The 19,039-nt window shown below is 40.6% G+C and overlaps 1 protein-coding gene across 2 annotated transcripts in view; it reads right to left on the bottom strand.

The window, feature by feature from the left end:
• Positions 1–18,199, bottom strand: part of ZFAT (zinc finger and AT-hook domain containing) — a 185,476-nt gene extending 167,277 nt beyond the window's left edge. Inside the window, exons 1-3 of one of the 2 annotated variants that reach the window (XM_067467276.1) lie at positions 18,024–18,199; positions 12,847–12,916; positions 5,983–6,075 (exon numbers count right to left, since the gene is read on the bottom strand). The gene's annotated coding sequence lies outside the window, so the exon portion shown is untranslated. The remainder of the gene's footprint in view (positions 1–5,982; positions 6,076–12,846; positions 12,917–18,023) is intronic. The other variant, XM_067467277.1, reaches the window with a different exon arrangement.
• Between the last annotated feature and the right edge of the window lie 840 nt (positions 18,200–19,039).

Below are 19,039 nucleotides of genomic sequence, written 5' to 3'. Positions count from 1 at the left end.
GTGATAGAGAAGGGTATTTCCAGCCCTGTGACTTGACACCCCCTCTTCTCCAACATCTTTTCTATCAGATTCCAATACTCAAATAAGTTTTGCCAATGTAGGAATCACATAAACAAACACTTTACCAACAAAAGGTCCCAGACTTGTTCTTCAGGATTTCTCAATAGAACTAAAACAGATAATAACTCACTTCATTAAGTGAGTTATTCCTTCACCAGTTACTAAACAGGACAGATTTGTTTTAAAAGAAGCAAGCTGAAGGTTAACCATTTTCTAAGTGAGTGAATACATCTGCCAGAATGGCAGGCACACCAATGAAAGGACATGCAACTAGAAAATAGACCCCAAATGAAACATTTGCTAACACTTCATACTATAACGTGTGCTGGTGAATTGAACTAGAAACATCTTTGTTTGAAAACATTCTCCACAAATAGATCTTGATATTGCCACATCAGGGTTCAGATGAGGAAACTCCATGCAGTCTCCCTGGTTAACAAACTGACCTCAGTTGTTTTTCAGAACAAAGTTAAAAAGCCCGTAGTTCTTTACAAAAAGACACTCTTTGAGCAATTCTAGAACTGGAAATCTGGAAAGCAATGGGACATTTCATGCCGAAGTAAGCACATGGCATTTCACTAATTAGGCAGTTGAGCATGAAGCGGGAGCAGGCCATTTATAACAGCTTTCTCCTTTCGTGCAAAGGAAAAGGTTACTGAAAATAACAGAGGACAGAAGTAGGAGTTGACTAACTTTCTTGACGTTTTTATTATATCTGCCGTCGGTGCACAACTATAGGAATAAATCACAATTAACACAACAGAGCTTACTCCTGAGTAAGTACGCAAAAGAATGAACTATGAAATACATCAGCAGGAAACCCAGATCTTTGCACCAATAGTTACAATCACTATTCAATGTATTGCAAGGATTTCAGTTCTCTGGTGTCCTGTTCCCATTTATACTTTCAAAAGGCTTGGTCAGTGCTATGGCTGGATTGTCACTTAACATGGTGAAACTACTTAAGACAGTCCAGGATGCTGTATTTGGCTGTAGTTTAAAACCTGCTGTTTAAAGTTTGGAGTCCCTTCAGCAGCTTCTGGTTTAACTCATGGAAAGAGTCTATGAGCTTAAAAGCTGGCATCTTGGGACTGGGTTGTCTGAACCTTCATATTATCTGAAAGACTACTGTTGGAAAATAGTAGAGGAGCTTGTAAGCGGCCAGCCAAGCTAAGGCTCTGGAACTCCCTGCCCACTGAGACCAATATAATAAAGTAAAGGTTCCCCCAGAATACCAACTAACCAACTCTGGGGGGTGGTATTCATGTCCATTTCTAAGCCAATGAACCGGCATTGCCATGTGGCCGGTACAACTGCATGGAGCACAGTTACCTTCCCACAGAAGCAGTACCTATTGATCTACTCACATTTGCATGTTTTCAAGCTGCTAGGTTGGCAGAAGCTGAGCCTAACAGTGGCAGCTCACCCCACTCCCTGGATTCAACTTATATAATACCACTACATTATTATTTTCCTTGCATCAACTAGTAAATACCTTCCTGCACTGGCAAGGATGAGAAAAGGACTGGAGCAAGGCATTTTGCCACTAAAAACAGCTGCAGCAGACCATCTGGAGGGAGGAGGAAAAACAGTTATTTGTAAGAGTGAAAGGACAATATCATTTCAAAAACAGCAGGGGAAAATTGTTTTAATTACTTCACATCAGCTCAAACAGCTTTCCAGAAATTAGTATTCTTTCAAAAAAAAAATTAGAAGGAAAGGAGTCAAAAAAGGTTCTAGGCATCAGCATCCAGATTTAGAAGGGAAAAACAAACTGGACGAGCAAGTCTGATTTTTGTAGCTATCTTTTTAAAACTGAACAGCTCATTCCCACATTTCCTTCAGCAAGAATGTACTGTACTCCTATCTGGTTCATACAAACTTCAGCATGGACTAAAATACAGGTGTTCCTTTTTTACTTTGCTATGAGACTAAGAAGAATGGTGGCTATATCAGATTCCTTTTCTCAAATGCAATGACATTATTAGAAATGGGCACAGGACCAGCAATTTCTGGCCAAAAGAATTGAACTAGCTACACACTCTCCCCAAATTGCACATACTTCTTTTGAGAAGAGAAAAAATAACAAGCAATTGTTCAGTTTCTCAATTTGAAATTAACACTAAATTGTTGTCCACTATGCATAAACCCTATGAAAATAATACAACAAGAAGTGAACCAGAAGCAGAAAAGCAATGTGAAAAATCTAAATAAAAATATTTTAACAGCCAAGCTACAGATGATAAACCTCTTGGCACTTTATAAACTAAAAAGTATCAAAGAAGTATGGCTCACATATTCTGAAGCACTTTTTTGGAACTCAAAAGAGATTAGGAGGAGCAATTTCTGCTGAGAGTAAAGCTCAGCAGAAATTGCTCCTCCTAATCTCTTTTGAGTTCCAAAAAAGTGCTTCAGAATATGTGAGCCATTAACTGAAGAAGCCAAATCTTACTCAAGAGCTAAGAATTGTGATCAAGAAGGCACTTCTAAAAATGTAAGTGTAGATGTGTAAGAAAGGGTGATAATTCCACTTCCTTTCAGGAAAGGGAAAAGAGGCCCTTTCATTTAGGTATCTCTTAGGCCAACTACAATAAAGATATGTTCTTTTATGTACTCAACGTTTTTGTTTTATGCATGTGGACAATCTTCACTACAAATACACAACACAGACTAGAATTCTGAATTTGCTTTAAGATCTCTCTTGCCAAAACAAGGTCATTTACTGAACTTACATAATGTGAACGATGTTGCTGATTGAATTTCTAGAGAGGAGTTCTTTTACTCTATGAAGCCTGGATGACAGCAATATTTTTACGAAGGCTGGGTAGGTTTGCAGGCCAAATTTGGACAGTTGTAGAGGCCCAAAATTGAAAGAAGGTGGCTATCCAAATCAAGTTTGCTATCTCAACTTAATTTCTAATATTCATGGCAAATTAAAAGCAAAATGTTTAAAAGCAATGAATAGACTCAGAAGCGGAGTGGGCAGATCAAAAGACAACCTGGCAAAATGGAACTATCTAAAAGAATCCCATACCTTGTGTAACTGTGGAGCAGAACAGACAACTCTGCATCTGTATGCTTGTCCACTATGCCTTGCCTCATGTACAGAGGAGGAATTGTTGGAGGCTACAGACAATGCTGTTGCCCGTTTTTGGTCAAAAGATATTTAGCCGCCTGCACACCTTCTATTTTATCAGTTTTATACTAATTTATGCAATGCTTTTGATACGAAATAAATAAAAGCAAAATAAAATTATAACCCCCTGCAGCGAAGGGCTAAACCGCTGGGCTGCTGAACTTGCTTCCCAAAAGGTCGGCGGTTCGAATCCGGGAAGCAGGGTGAGATCCCACAATTAGCCCCAGCTTATGCCAACCTAGTAGTTCAAAAACATGCAAGTGTGAGTAGATTAACACAGGTACTGCTTCTGCAGTCATTCTAGCCATATGACTGTGGAGGTGTCTATGGACAATGCCATCTCTTCAGCTTGGAAATGGAGAGAAGCACCACCCCCAACAGTTGGACACAACTAGACTTAATGTCAGGGGAAAGCTTTACCTTTTCTATAGAAGAGTTTATTTACTCTGTGAAGCCTGTATTGCTAGATGACAGCAATGTTTTTACGAAGGATGGGTAGGTTTCCAGGTCAAATTTGGACAGTTGTAGGGGTCCAGAATTGAAAGAAAGTGGCTATTCAAATCAAGTTTGCTATCTCAGCTTAATTTCTAATATTCATGGTAATCAATTAAAAAATTAAAAGGAAATTTAATTATGCTTGGAATTAATACTGAATAAGGTAAGATTTGCAAATAATCTCCAAACCAGGCAAATACTGCTAGGCACCTCACATTCAGTTTTCTGTACTAGCTGAGACCCACTAGCCCAAGTATGACTAATTTAAAGTCTTTAGAGTGCTGTACCTTACTTCTCGCACCTTTGTGTGGGCTCAGTGACTTTCTGGCAAAACCAGTGGAAGAAAAAACAGTATACTAGGGTACCTGACAGTAATTGTTTTGATAAAGCTAAAAGACATCCATGTTCAAACTGTCTTAGAAGATGATAAGTCAACCATGTTTCAGTTATTGGGTATTGATCCAAATTGCAACTGAACTGCATTTCTTATACTGTAAAACCTGGTAAGGAAGGAAGCAATCTTTCAACAAAATGACAAAGGCAGAGTTCCAGTACCTGAACATCAAAGATTAACTCGGTACAGCTTCTGAAACAATCAATACATATGTCAGTTATGACAGACCATTAACGTGATAAAGATGTTGGGACCATCATTATGTCCCAGTGTGCCAATTAAAATTTGACTTGCTTCAATTAAGACAGAGGAATACAAGTCATGATAATCTCTTTCTGGCATCCTCAGCAGGCATTCTTCCTATTTATGCACAATTTCAATCAAGACCTTATTGTAGTGCCTTATTCTAGACAAAGGGTCAAGGTTCAAAACAAGCAAGAAAACAAAATATAACAGGGCATTTCTTGAAGGTTCTTAAATTGAGAAATATACATTTAAGCAATCAAACAATTGAAATTCCATCTTCCAAACTCTATTTGGAACAATTTTTGTATATTTAGGTGGTATTAATCAGTTGTCATCAGCTGATAATATTCTTCCAAAGAGATTAGAATAGCAGAATGTAGAATTATAATTAATTATGAAGAATTGGATTTAAAAATATTTGCTGTAATGCCTTCTTTTCTCAGTTTTCAAATTGCTCCAGCCAAACAATTGCAAGTCTTGTGGTATTTTAGGGTTAACACAGAATCATTGAAGCGGAAGAACCCATAAGGGCCACCCAGTCCAAACTCCTCCAAAAAACACAACTAAAGCACTCGTGTCAAATGGCCATTCAGTCTCTCTTTAAAAACCTTCAAAGGAAATTCCACCACACTCCTAGGCAGCATATTCCAGGGCTGAATAGCTCTTACCATTAGGCAGGTCTTCCTAATGTTTAATAGATAAGTAATAAACAATAGGATGAAATGACCAAATGTACATCAAATCAGTTGAGTCCTAAAAGATTTTGCAGGGATGGTTGTTGCTGCGGTTTTTTAAGTTTCTCTGAGTATATTTTGTCATTTTTCATAATACAGTGCTTGATTTCTTTGAGAAAGTAATATTGAGTGCTATTTTGTTTGTAAATATACCTCATCAGATAAGGGATTTGATCATGAGGATCTCTGGCATATTAATCACTATGCTACATTGCCATCTCTTTTAGCAGTGCTACTCAAGTGGTGGCCTATGAACAACTGTGGACATCTCAGTTATCTGCCATCTGTTTTGTGCACGTTTCCAAGTTGTAGCCAGTTGATCCCTAGAACATTACAAAAAAAGTAGGATTGGTCTGTCACGTCAGACAGGTTGAAAAGCACTTGTTTACAGAAGGCTGAAGAGGCACTCTTAGAAAGTCTCTTCTACCCACTTTGCTGTAAAATGTTCATTCCACATGCCAAAGCCCTCAGCTTCAATACTGAGGACCTTCAAAAGGAGCTGTAAGGAGTACAGGTTGCAGAACATTGGGAAAAAATAGACATAAAATGACAACAGAAAGCAAAAAAACGTTTTATGTATTATGTATATAATTTATTCACACTATCACATATAATGTATTGTGTTTTGATACAAAACTTTAAAATTCAAACCGAGGGAGAAAATTAGGTCAGAAAATAAATAAATACATTCAGGATTTGTTGATAAACTTTATGTCACCTGTGAGGTGCAAATGGAACAGATATAGCTGTTCCTTCCAAAGGAGGCTACACATTTTGATGCAATGACTGCAACTCTGTCCACTAAATGTATAAGCATCTGTTTTTACCTTCCTCCTACTGAAGACACAATACTTTCAGAACAACACATAGAATTTTTCAAGTGATTCACAATATGTATGCAAAGATTCTAAACCTACCAAAGTTTCATTAGAACTAGTCTTCATCTTTGAAGTCTTCCTCTGGAACCTGGTGTGAGGAGCATTCAGCATATCTGTCAAATAGTAAGCATCCTACAAATGAGACAAGGAAAAGAACACATCACAGTCAAAAGTACAGTGACATCTCTACAACAGATCACCTACATTTCTGACTAGTATCTGTAAGGCCACATATGAAAGTGTTTTAAAACACCAAATATCTTCTAATATCCTACCCGTGGTGGCAAGTTCTCTAAAAAAGGAAGTATGGCACTTCCAGTTACAGAATAATCTGGTTCAAAAAAAATCTGAACTTAATAGAAGCAAATTATCATTTAAAACTGAGCTGATAAGCCTCTTCAGAACATACAGTTGATAGGAAGAAGACACCAAATGATTGAAAATTTCATGAATCATATTATTAGAACATAAAACTACATATCAATTTAAAGAGATTCTATGACGACTCTAATCAGTTTTAAATCAGTGTTTTATGCCTTTACCTACCAAATTATATACTGCTGGATACAGGGAGAGTTCCAAGTGGCTCACATTAAGAAGTAGATAGAAAAGCAATATAAAAACATATAAAGTACTTTAAAAAAATAAATAAATGACAACATGAATCAATCAGTACAAAAGCGAGAAACTAGTTATGAGATGGAATGCCTGCTAAAACAGAATTTTCAGCAGCATTCATGATTGAATATTGTTTCTACCTCTTCAATCTATTGCAAAAGACAGTTCCAAAGAATGGGCACTACTGTGAAGAAGATCTGCCTTCCTGATATGACCAGACAGCATTTATTTGGTTGTAGCATCAGAAATTGAAGATCTCATCAGCAAACAGGGAATATTTAGGTGAAGACAGGGTATCTCTGTCCCAAGGTATTTTGAGCTTTGTCAACAAAACTTCAAACATGGCGTATCAAATTATCAGGTGGATAGATAAGAACTTCTCTTACTGCAGTCCAATGCTCCTTTCTGCAGCTTATCAAGAGTTCAATAGAAAGAAGCTGGAAAGAGAGAACAAGACCTTTTAAAAATCCACAATGTGAGCAGTGATTCTCAATTTGTGGGTCCCCAGATGTTTTGACCTTCAACTCTTAGAAATCCTAACAGCTGGTAAACTGCCTGAGGTTTCTGGGAGTTGTAGTCCAAAACACCTGAGGACCCAAAGGTTGAGAACCACTGCCATAGAGGGACTCTGAATGTCTCTGTGAACCAAAAGAATAACTGTGAGGAACAGTAGGTCACAGTTTCTGTATCACTGAAACGTACAGAGATGTGGGTACATGTCATCCTTCTAACATAGAAGCTCATGCGGAAAGAGTCTCTTAAAGGCAGAAAGATGAAAACCTTTGCTCTAATGGTTTACTACACATTTGCTCTGCCAATTTGTTTACTACAATAAAAATCAATTATGCTACATGACAGAAATGGTAAGTTTGGCAACTCAACCACTCCTTCCGTTCTGCAGCTTACTTTTGTCCCACTTGCTCTTTCATCTCAGGCATAATTTTAAGAACATACAAAACGTGCCAGCTGCCTCACTCCTCCTGGATCGAAAAATGCCTTGGAGGAAGCTTCAAACATGCAGTAACAATGCTATCTAGGGCACTGCTTGTTAATACTTTGCTTTCCTTTCATCTTTCTAACATTCACTGCCATATAAATATCAGGACCAATTGATTTAATCTACGGTAAATGTTTCCATTCAAAGCACTCGTGTTAATGTTCTGAGATGCTCCTCATGATCACTCCTTTCCTCCACAAAGATATGTCTCCCACAGGCTACATGTGATAAGCTAAAATGGTATTCATGTGATGGGTTATACAAAGCCTATGTTGTGAAGTAGATAAAACCATTCATCTGAAATCTAAGAGGCCTGACTTCAAAATCGTTCTCAGGTGCTATAAACTCTCATAGATAATTTTGGCAAATCAAGCTCAGCTTCAATTTCCCACTGTAAAGGTGAAATAATAAACTTCAGGTTATGAAAATATTTGAAAAGAATTTGCATAACAGAAGTGTTGAATAAACACAAGCTACTAATTGTATGGTCTATCCAGAATGCTAGATGTGGCTTGGATCAAACAAGATGTTGACTGTACTCACACAAGTTGGTTTAGCGCTAAACCATATCAAACAGTTTTAAAAATGTGTTGTCGAAGGCTTTCATGGCCGGAATCACTGGGTTGCTGTGAGTTTTCCGGGCTGTATGGCTATGTTCCAGAAGCATTATCTCCTGACGTTTTGCCCACATTGTGGGCAGGAGAGAGTGCTTCTGGAACATGGCCATACTGCCCGGAAAACTCACAACAACCCAGTTTCAAACATAAATCTCATTTTACTTTCAAGCCAATGCTAAGAAACTGAAAAGTTGGACATACAGAGATTTACCAGAATGCACTGATGATGATTAGATCCACTATTCCCACATTCTCCCATCTAAATTTAAAAAGCTAGTTCCTGTAAACTGGAAGAAAGTTCTACATGTAATTCCACAGTGCTACACTACAGAGCACACATAAGAATCATTTGTCTTACAAGTCTATTTTTGAAGCCCCATAACTCATCTAAGACACATCCTGTTTATGTCCCTGCTTTGGGGGAGGGGATAAAAACTTGGAACAACAACCAGAATTACCACTCATTTACAATTATACAGCATGCCCACTGGTGGAATGAGGTTGTCACTTTTCCATCTGTCAAGAGTTACTAAACAATTACATTAACTAACACACCTCTGTTTTGCGACACTATGAATCATGAAGGCAGCTTTGGTTGAGACCGTGGATCAAGACAACCACCAGGAAAAAACCCATATTAGCAGTTGTACAAAATCTGGTATCAAATAACAATACGTTATAAGGTCTAGAAGTTGCAAGTGATAAAGGTGAGGAGTAAGTAAGCATTGGGCTGCACCAGCCATGCCTCTTCTTCCTCATCTACCTATCACATTTGTGCCCACGTATTTCATCCTGTTATTTGAAAGATTCAGACTGGGATTTAACAGGGATATAAATCTTTCAATGACAAATCTGCCGGTTTCCATGCAAGCTGACCAAATGTATTAACTCCCACCAAGAGCAGAAGATTATAAAAATGGTAAAGCAAGTTGTTAAGGAACTCACACAGGCTTGAAAAATATTCAAAGAGTGAAGTCACCCCATGTACTGAACCCTCTTATCTCCCAAATGCCTTATCCAATTTACTTCAAGTATTCCAGAAACATTTTACCATAAGAACTATTACACAAGGTTTCAAGCAGCAAGTATGCTGTTGAGGTGGGGAAAGAGAAAACAGAAATCAAATAGAAAACATAGGAATGTCTTCTAACTCTGAAATCTCCTGAAGCTTTGATGACAATCCTGTAAACAAGAAAATACCAAACTAAGTTTAAGATCAATTAAAACATGTCAGAATATCCTAGAGTTTTCTACCCAAAAATGGAAAAGCATTTTCACTTTTGCTGGTTTATTAAAGGAAGCATCAATAACATTTTGTGATAATGTTTATCTACTTTTTAGTGATTAGAACATCAATCAATAATGTTCACAGTTGGATTACAATAGTAGCTGATTGCACTTTATTCAATGTAAACCCAAAAAGCATCTCAAAGGATGAGATGGCAGCACAGAAAGCAAGAAGTTATTTCAAAGTAATTGTTTGAAAAGATGGTAAGTGAAGGTTGGTCAGCTTCTGCCTTAATAATTGATACTCTAGCTGATAACTACTTGTAGCTGATGAGTCAATTCTTCATTTTCTTGTCACTTCAAGGAATTTTTCAGATGTTTCTCAGCCATAAGACAACTTTCAAAATGCATACAGCTGGACCTATTCTGGACCTATTCTGGACCTTACTCTCTCAGTGTTCTAGTGTAAAGGAGGGGCATATGAAGTTGCAATCACAACACTAGCACTCTGCTTACAGAAGTCCTGCAGTAAAGGATTCCTCAAAGTAGCTGGAATTACAGAAGAGCTTCCTGAAGTACATTCCAATACTCGAGGGCATATTTAACTGTGAAAATATGTGCAAACACAAGTCTTGTAGTGGAGAATACCTCCACAAGGACCAGAGTTAAAAGTTTCTAAGTGATTTTGTTGACTCTTGCAAGGCTTATCTGACCTGGTTGTTTCATTTCACACCTGCATATTTTAGTTATGAATAAAAATTCATCTGAAACATGTTCAAGCTGCTCTTCTTTTTTATTCTTCCTGTGTTTTTTCTGCCTCCGGTGTCAAAGAAGTAATGCCCAAGAATATATCTACTTTCTTAACTGATGTACAATATACCTGTACACTAATTTCTAGTTGCTGTAATTTGCTCCCAACACAATGTAGCCTGATAGAAGTGTCTGTGCTAGCTGTAGAATCGTTTATTTACAAAGCTAATATGGAAAAATGAATGTATGTAGTCTATAAGGTTTACATTAAATTAATTTGGTAAAATGACTTCTCCAAACCCACTCAGGCCAGTAAACTCTAGAATGATTAGCTAAGTAATTTGTTCCTTGCAAACAATAACAGATGCTGAAGGTAGCTATGGAACTGTTGGATGGGCTTAGTCTCCTGTATGTGAAATACTTGGGAAGAAAGGTGTTTTGGATGTTAAATTTTGGAACACCTATGTTTGCATATATGTACACATGAGATGGGATCAAGGTTAAACATAGCCTCAGCCTTAGAAAAGCCTATGATAGGTCTGTGTAAGGGTTGCCACAAGTTGGAGACAACTTGAGGACATGCAAAACAACAACAAATATAATGAGATATTTTGGTGATGAGCCCCAAATCTAAACATGAAATGCATTCATACCCATTATACATGAAATTTTATATGCCAAATTTTTAACAATTTTGTGCATTAAATAAATCTCTGGACATTATACTTTCAGAAAGCAAAGGTATCACTATCTCGGCTACACATGTGGGCAATTTTAGAGTGTTTCAGATTCCCAGATATGGGATGCTTGACCTGTCTTTTCTTTGAACACTTTCAAAAATGAAGGATGCTTTCCAACTGAACTCCAGCAGTACAGAAAAAGTCTTGCCAGCACAGCAATGCAGGACTGCAGTTACTTGCTGCCACATGACTATCCTTTTTCAGATACCACACAATTGAAGGTCTGGATGCCTCTTTGCATTAGCAGCAAAGCTGTCGAACTTCTTAAAATATAGTCCACTTGCACCAGCAGTTTGTAGCAACAAGATCCTAGCCAAACAAACTATTTTTGATTTTAAATCAAATTTGTTAAGAGTTAATAGCATTCTCACTTTTTTGCTTTCAGCCCTGTTTTTGAAAATATGTTTCCATTCGTTGACATAAATCCAGGGAAAATCTCTTAATACATATCATCGTTAGGAAATCATTAAGAAAGATACAACAACACTTGTCATTTTCCTCTTCTTCTGAACAGATAAGGGAGAACGCCTCTACACATTTTAAGAAGTGAACTGATTGTGAAGGGCCTTATTTAAACCAGAACAATTTTATCAATTCAGATAGACATCTAATCCTCAGCAGTAAGAGATCAGACAATCTAACCCTGTCATTTTATACAGCAACCGTGCTGGTTCATCATGTGTCAATTTCTATTCAAACCAACAAATTGCACAAACCTCCAAAGCAACCAGCTGGGAGGATGATTTATTTACCCCGAAGCAAAAATACAAAGAAGTTTACTTTTCATTAAAGTGAGGAAACCTGCTGTCACCTACACTTTTTGTTACTTGCCTGCACATGGGTGGGATAACATGGAGTCAGCATGCTGACAATTCTGGCAGGTACAAATATAAGGCTGTGCTGTGATGAGCTATTCCCTGACTGCACAACAGTCATCCCATCTACTCAAGTACAGCACATTACATCTGTTCACACTCTGGGGATTTCACACACATTTCAATCATCTACTTGAGTACACTTTTACTTAATTTATTAATGCTGTTAAGAAACAACTTCTAATACACAGAGTTCGCATACATAATACACAACAAACATACCCACAGACTGGGCACAGAAAACTGTAATGAAGTAATTTCAGAAATACTACATGGAATGTGGGCAGAGAGAGCTTCCTACAATGTCACATATATCCTTTGCAAGAACTCTTCTTGCTTTCATTAGACATCCCGTCTCTTTTTGCTTTTTCTCCCTTCTTTTGCTTTCTAAAATTCTGTAAACTTTTTTTTTCTGCAGTAAGAAAATATTTGAAAAACTTCTAGGAAAATAAAGTCTACTGTTTTGGTTTGTTTCTCCAAATTATCAGACGCCATGGCCTTTTTATATACACTTTAAACAGTTTTTTAAAAATTCTGTATATTTTTCACTAACAGGTTTTCCAAGCATCAAGCTTAGAGTTTGACCACACCATCTACTCTCAGGAAGACAGATAAGCATGGAAGGAAGTGGGAAAGGGTGTGATTAAGAACGGTTACTTGATCCCTGCCATTTCTCACCTTGATTATGCAGTGTAGTTTCAGGGAAACATTTATGGGACCTCCCTCCTCTTCGAAATAGTTTATTTCCCTAGTTTTACGAAGAAAGGGAAAGCAACACCATTAGAAGTGTCACATTCCCTTTTTCCAAATATGCATTTGCCCCAAAGTACGGAAGATTGTCAAACAACAGGCCCTTGTTATGAGCTGTTTGGTTAACCAATAATATAAACATGTCAAGCAAGAAACCCCTTCCTTTCAGCCATCCATCTAACAAAACAATCTTCCATTAAGACTACTAAGGAAACAGGAAGAAGAGAAGTTTCTAACTTTTCTGAAAATCAGGACTGTGTTCATTTTTGTAATACAAATAGTATCTTTTTCTCTTGTAAGTACCCAAATGAAACAAAAGTCTTATATACCTGAGAGCAAAACAGAACACTTTCAAATCAAATATTCCATCTTCTATTCCATTTGTGATATGTCTCCTCCCTAAAGGACCAAAACAAGGAAGTTAGCCTTTCCGTGCCTCTCCATTTTTAAAAAAACCATAAGCAGCAGAAAAAGATTCAAGTAAGGGAAACGTCTCTCACCAGAACGTATCTTTTCAAAAAGCACCTTCCCCAAAAGGTATTCTTCTTTTTTCTACTTCACAGTAACAGGACTTCTGCTCAATTTTGAGACACGCAATATTTAACCATGATGCACAAGATGGAAATAGCTGCAGATAATATGGGAACACTTCATTGCATGGGGGAAGGAGAAACACTTAATGGAGGACTCTGAGTGACACTTGGGGGCAGGCAGAAATAGCAGCAGCCACTAGAACTAGAAATTATTCTTAAGGGAAATTGAAATTCGCCTGGTCATTGCTAAGCCTCTGGATTCTACTCAGCCCTTCATAATGTGTAAATAGTGATATATGCTAGTTTTTTATTATGCATTTTTGGCACTCATTTATGTTTTTATTGTTTTCAATATTACTATATTTGTTCCCTCCACCACGTTTCACACTTGAAGTCTTAGAGACATCTGACAAATATTTTATTTATTTTCTTTGAGTATACAGCATTCCTATTATGGGGGGGGGGGGGTTATCCCTGGAGGCGTGGAGGTATTAGAAGAATAGTACTCTAAAAATAATCAGAGATACTTGAAAGAGATTGATTTACATGACTAAATACTGACAGTATGATATGAGTAGAGGCAAGTGGAGAAAGTTAGAGGGAATGACATACCCTTCCAACACTTCATAGATGAAAAATGGGCTCCATGATGAGAACAGTAAGTTTAAAAGCAAAGAATGGTGTAAATGATTTCTATCTTACCGACCTTCAAATGCCCCCCCCCCCCCTAAATGCCCTAAAGTCCTAAATACCATAAAGGAAGCTAGGCTGGGAGAGCTCTGGTTGGCTACTTGGGTGGGAGACCACCATGGGGAAAAAAACAGCTGTAGGCTATATTTTAGAGGAAGGACCTAATATAACCACTTCCATTATTCCTAGCCTTTAAAAATCCTATAAAATGCATGGGGTTGCTAAAGGTTGACAGGCAAATGCTCATACATTGAAAACCTGGATAACAAGGAAAACCAGAGTGAAGTCAAGCTAAGAGAGCCTACACCCATTAGCTTTTACCTGGGAAAGGTTAGAATCTGGCCTCTACCAGATTGATATGGTTGAAGGGTATGAGTTCATTGCCTGGCTGTACTTGGAAAAGGAGGAATGACATGTGTGCACTCAGAGGTCATAGAACTGCGGGTGGCTTTTCTGTAGAAACTCGTTAAGGTGCCGTTGTAGATGTTAAGGCAAAAGATGTGGCAACCTGAGAGATGGAAGGGAAGATGTGGCAATGCGGGAGTAGAAGGAGAAAAAGCAGTAATATGGGAGAAGTTGAGGCCACGTGGAAGCGCAGAGGGAAGATGAGTGATGATATGGAAGTTGAGGGAGAAGTTGTGTCAATGTAGAAGAGCATGCGGCGACACAAGAGAAAAGAAGAAGATGCACTGATGCTGGGGCTGAGCGAGAAGAAGTAGAAATAGGGAAGCGAAGAGAGGCGATTAGAGGGTTAAAAGAGGGTGCATGGCAATGGAAGTGAATAGCGAGTTTATGGCAATGAAGGTGATGCTGTGGGTGCTGAGATAGAAGATGTGGCAATACGGGAGTAGAAGGAGAAGATGCAGTGATATGGGAGAAGTTATGGCCATGTGGAAGTTCAGAACGAAGATGAGTGGCTATATTGAAGTTGAGAGAGAAGTTGTGTAAACGCAGGAGCCAAGGGAGAAGATGTGGTGAGATAAGAGAAAAAGGCCCCTTCCACACAACTGAATAATATCCCACATTATCTGCTTTGAACTGGAATACATGGCAGTGCAGACAAAGGGCCCTTCCACACAGCCCTACACATATCCCAGAATATCAAGGCAAAAAATCCCACCATATCTGCTTTGAACTGGGTTATCTGCCATATATTCAAGTTCAAAGCAGATATCGTAGAATTTTCTGCCTTAATATTATGGGTTATATGGCTGTGTGAAAGGGTCGAAAGAGAAAGATGCTTGCACTGCTGGGGAAGATGTGGCAATATGGGAACAAAAGATCCTTCCACACAGCCATAGAATCCAGAAAATCAAGGCAGATAATCTACAATATCGGATTTGAACTGTGTCCAGAGGAGGGCGACTAAAATGATCAAGGGTCTTGAGAACAAGCCCTATGGGGAGTGGCTTAAAGAGTTGGGTATATTTAGTCTGAAGAAGAGAAGGCTGAGAGGAGACATGATGGCCATGTATAAATATGTGGGGGAAGTCATAGGGAGGAAGGAGCAGGCTTGTTTTCTGCTGCCCTGGAGACTAGGATGCGGAGCAATGGCTTCAAAAGACAGCAAAGGAGACTCCACCTGAACATTAGGAAGAACTTCCTCATGGTGAGAGCTGTTCAGCAGTGGAACTCTCTGAGTGTGGTGGAGGCTCCTTCTTTGGAGACTTTTAAACAGAGGCTGGATGGCCATCTGTCGGGGGTGCTTTGATGTGGTGATGTGGGAGTTACGAGGAAAACTGCATTAATGTAGAAGTCAAGGGAGAAGGGGCATTATAGGAGTGGTGATACAGGAACAAAAGACAAGTCCTGTCATGATGTGAGGAGTGGAGGAAAAAATGTGCTTAATATTAGGTTCAGTTGACCTGCCAGCTGCACCTTTTCCTAGTTTTGGATGACCTGAAGATAGTATTGCACACACTGGTAACCTCAAGGTTGGACTTCTGCAATGTGCGTTACCATTTTGCACCAATTTTGGAAACAGTTCAAAATACAGCAGGCAGATTGATTACAGGAACATCTAGGAGGGAGAATATTACACCTAACTTAAAGTCACTCCACTAGCTAAATGTAAACCAGGCCTGGGCCAACTTCGGCCTTCCCTCCAAGTGTTTTGGACTCCAACTCCCACAATTCCTACTGGCAGTTAGGAATTAGAATCATAGAGTTGGAAGAGACCTCATGGGCCATCCAGTCCAATCCCCTGCCAAAAAGCAGGGAAACTGCATTCAAAGCACCCCTGACAGATGGCAATCTGGTTTCTCAGTCGCTCCTGACCCGACAAAAAAAAATTACATTACATTTGTTCATTCGTTCAGTCGTCTCCGACTCTTCGTGACCTCATGGACCAACCCACGCCAGAGCTCCCTGTCGGCCGTTACCACCCCCAGCTCCCTCAAGGTCAGTCCAGTCACTTCAAGGATGCCATCCATCCATCTTGCCCTTGGTCGGCCCCTCTTCCTTTTGCCTTCCACTTTCCCCAGCATAATCGTCTTCTCTAGGCTTTGCTGTCTCCTCATGATGTGGCCAAAGTACTTCAACTTTGTCTCTAGTATCCTTCCCTCCAATGAGCAGCCGGGCTTTACTTCCTGGAGGATGGACTGGTTGGATCTTCTCGCAGTCCAAGGCACTCTCAGAACTTTCCTCCAACACCACAGTTCACAAACATCTGGAGTTCATGTCAGGGGGAAACTTTTACCTTTTATTATTAGCAGTAGTATTATATTATATTGCTCCTTCCTCCCTATGACTTCCTCTCACATACTTATACATGGCTATCATGTCTCCTCTCAGCCTTTATATTGCATTACAACATTATAAATATTATATGAATAAACAATATATTATATTATTAACATAGAAGAGGAGACAAGGCTAAACATGCCCAGCTCTTTAATTTATTATTTCAAATATTTCTACCCCGCCCTTCTCACCTCGGGGGGGACTCAGAGCAGCTTACAAAGGCACAATTTGATGCCGGCATCAATACAATAGAACAATAAAATAAAACAATATAGCAGCAATCAAACAATTAAAAACAATTAAACAGTCGGTTCTCAGTTCTACAACACGTCAATAAACCAGTTTAACACTCAGCGTTCGCCGTCTCATAGTCCATAGTTTCAATTCCACATTGTCAGTCCTGTCAATTCTAGTCGTCCATTTTCCTTAACTGCCAGATTGCCCGAAGGTCTGGTCCCATAACCACGTTTTTAATTTCCTTTTAAAGGAGAGGAGGGATGTTGATGATCTAATATCCCCAGGGAGTGAGTTCCACAGGTGAGGGGCCACCACCGAGAAGGCCCTGCTCCTCGTCCCCACCAGCCTCACTTGTGATAGAGGTGGGGTTGAGAGCTGGGTCTCCCCAGATGATCTCAAATTCCGAGGTGGGACATAGAGGGAGATGCATTCGGACAGATACGCCGGACTGGAGCTGTATAGGGTTTTGTAGGTCAAAACCAGCACTTTGAATTGTGCTCAGAACTGGTTTGGCAGCCAGTGGAGCTGACATAAAGAGGGGTGGTATGCTCTCTGTATGACGCTCCAGTTGCGTTCGGACAGATACGCGGGACCGGAGCCGTATAGGGTTTTGTAGGTCAAAACCAGCACTTTGAATTGTGCTCGGAACTGGTTCGGCAGCCAGTGGAGCTGACATAACAGAGGGGTGGTATGCTCTCTGTATGAAGCTCCGGTGATTATTCTGGCTGCCACCCGCTGGACTAATTGAAGTTTCTGAACAGTCTTCAAAGGCAACCCCATGTAGGGTGCGTTGCAGTAATCTATTCGGGATGTAACAAGAGCGTGGACCACTGTGGCCAAATCTGGCTTCCCAAGGTACGGGGGAACTTAAGCCGCTCCTCATAGGGCTTGTTGTCCAGACCCTTGATCATTTCAGTTGCCTCTTTTGGACACATTCCAGCTTATCAACATCTCCCTTTAATTGTGGTGCCCACTTGAGGAATTGTGGGACTTGGAAGTCCAAAACACCTGGAGGGAGGACCAAAGTTGGCCCAGGCCTGATGTAAACCAAGGCAGAACTGAGGTCCAAAGTGAGGGGTGAAGACAAGATGGGCCTGGAGGGAGAGGTGGCAGTTTGGAGCCTAAGAGATGTGGGGATAGGACAGTAGAGGCAATATGAAGAGCAGAAGGGCATAGAAGGGTCCCCCAACATGGCTCCCCCTCCCCCCCCTCAAATCCCTCCAAAGGAAGAAACTCTCTTGAGCCCCCCTCACTGCCCCCCTTAAAGGGGCGTGGCCATGGGGCAAGCTCCTCCCCCGCCGTACCTGCTGCGCGCGTGGCCCTCCTCCTCCTCCTCGCGCGTCTCCTCCTCGCCTTGAGTTTGACCTTTTCCGCGTCTCCGCTCTCGCGCTCCCCCTTCTTCCTTTTCCCGGCTGCCTGACGTCACGGGCCTAGCAACCAATCGCGATGTCCCCTCCTCTTCCTCCTACTCCTCCCCCCCCTCCCTACATAAAAGAAGTCTCGAGCTCGCACGGCAGTTGGGAGAGTTGAAAGAGGGGGCGGGGCTACGCGACGTCACCGGCCTAACAGCCAATCCCGTTCTCCTCCTTCTCTCTCTCCTCCACCTCCCTCCCAGCTATAAAAGAACTTGCCTAGCGCTCGCACAAGTTGGGGAGTTGAAAAGGGGAGGGGCTACTTGACGTTACTGGCCTAACCGCCAATCCCGTTCTCTCCTCCTCCTCCCTCCCTCCTATATAAGAACTTGTCTCGCGCTCGCACGACAGTTGAAAGAGGGGGCGGGGCTACGGGAGGGACTGCTCTGACGTCACCCGCCTAACAACCAATCCCGTTCTCTCCCCCTCCTCCCTCCTCCTATATAAGAACTTGTCTCGCGCTCGCACGACAGTTGGAGAGTTGAAAGAGGGGCGGAGACAAGGGAGAGACTGTTCTGACGTCACCCGCCTAACAACCAATCGCACGACAGTTAAAAGAGGGGGCGGGGCTACGGGAGGGACTGCTCTGACGTCACCCGCCTAACAACCAATCCCGTTCTCTCCTTCTCCTCCTCCCTCCTCCTATATAAGAACTTGTCTCGCGCTCGCACAGTTAGTTGAAAGAGGGGGCGGAGACAAGGGAGGGAACTGCTCTGACGTCACCGGCCTTACCACCAATCCCGTCCTTTTCTCCTCCTCCCTCCATTCTATGTAAGAACTTGGGGAAGTAAAAGAGGAAGGCGAAGTTTACAGAAGGGGGCGTGTTAAATATGCAAATCAACTAGCGGGGCTCAGCCAATCAGAGCACGAAGATAGTATAGATGAGAGGAAAAAAAATAAAGCCAGAA

The sequence above is a fragment of the Anolis sagrei genome, chromosome 4, assembly GCF_037176765.1.
Source record: "Anolis sagrei isolate rAnoSag1 chromosome 4, rAnoSag1.mat, whole genome shotgun sequence".
In the NCBI taxonomy this organism is placed as follows: Eukaryota; Metazoa; Chordata; class Lepidosauria; order Squamata; family Dactyloidae; genus Anolis; species Anolis sagrei.
The sequence above is the reverse complement of the archived record's forward strand: the minus strand, read 5'-3'. Positions and strand labels throughout refer to the sequence as shown.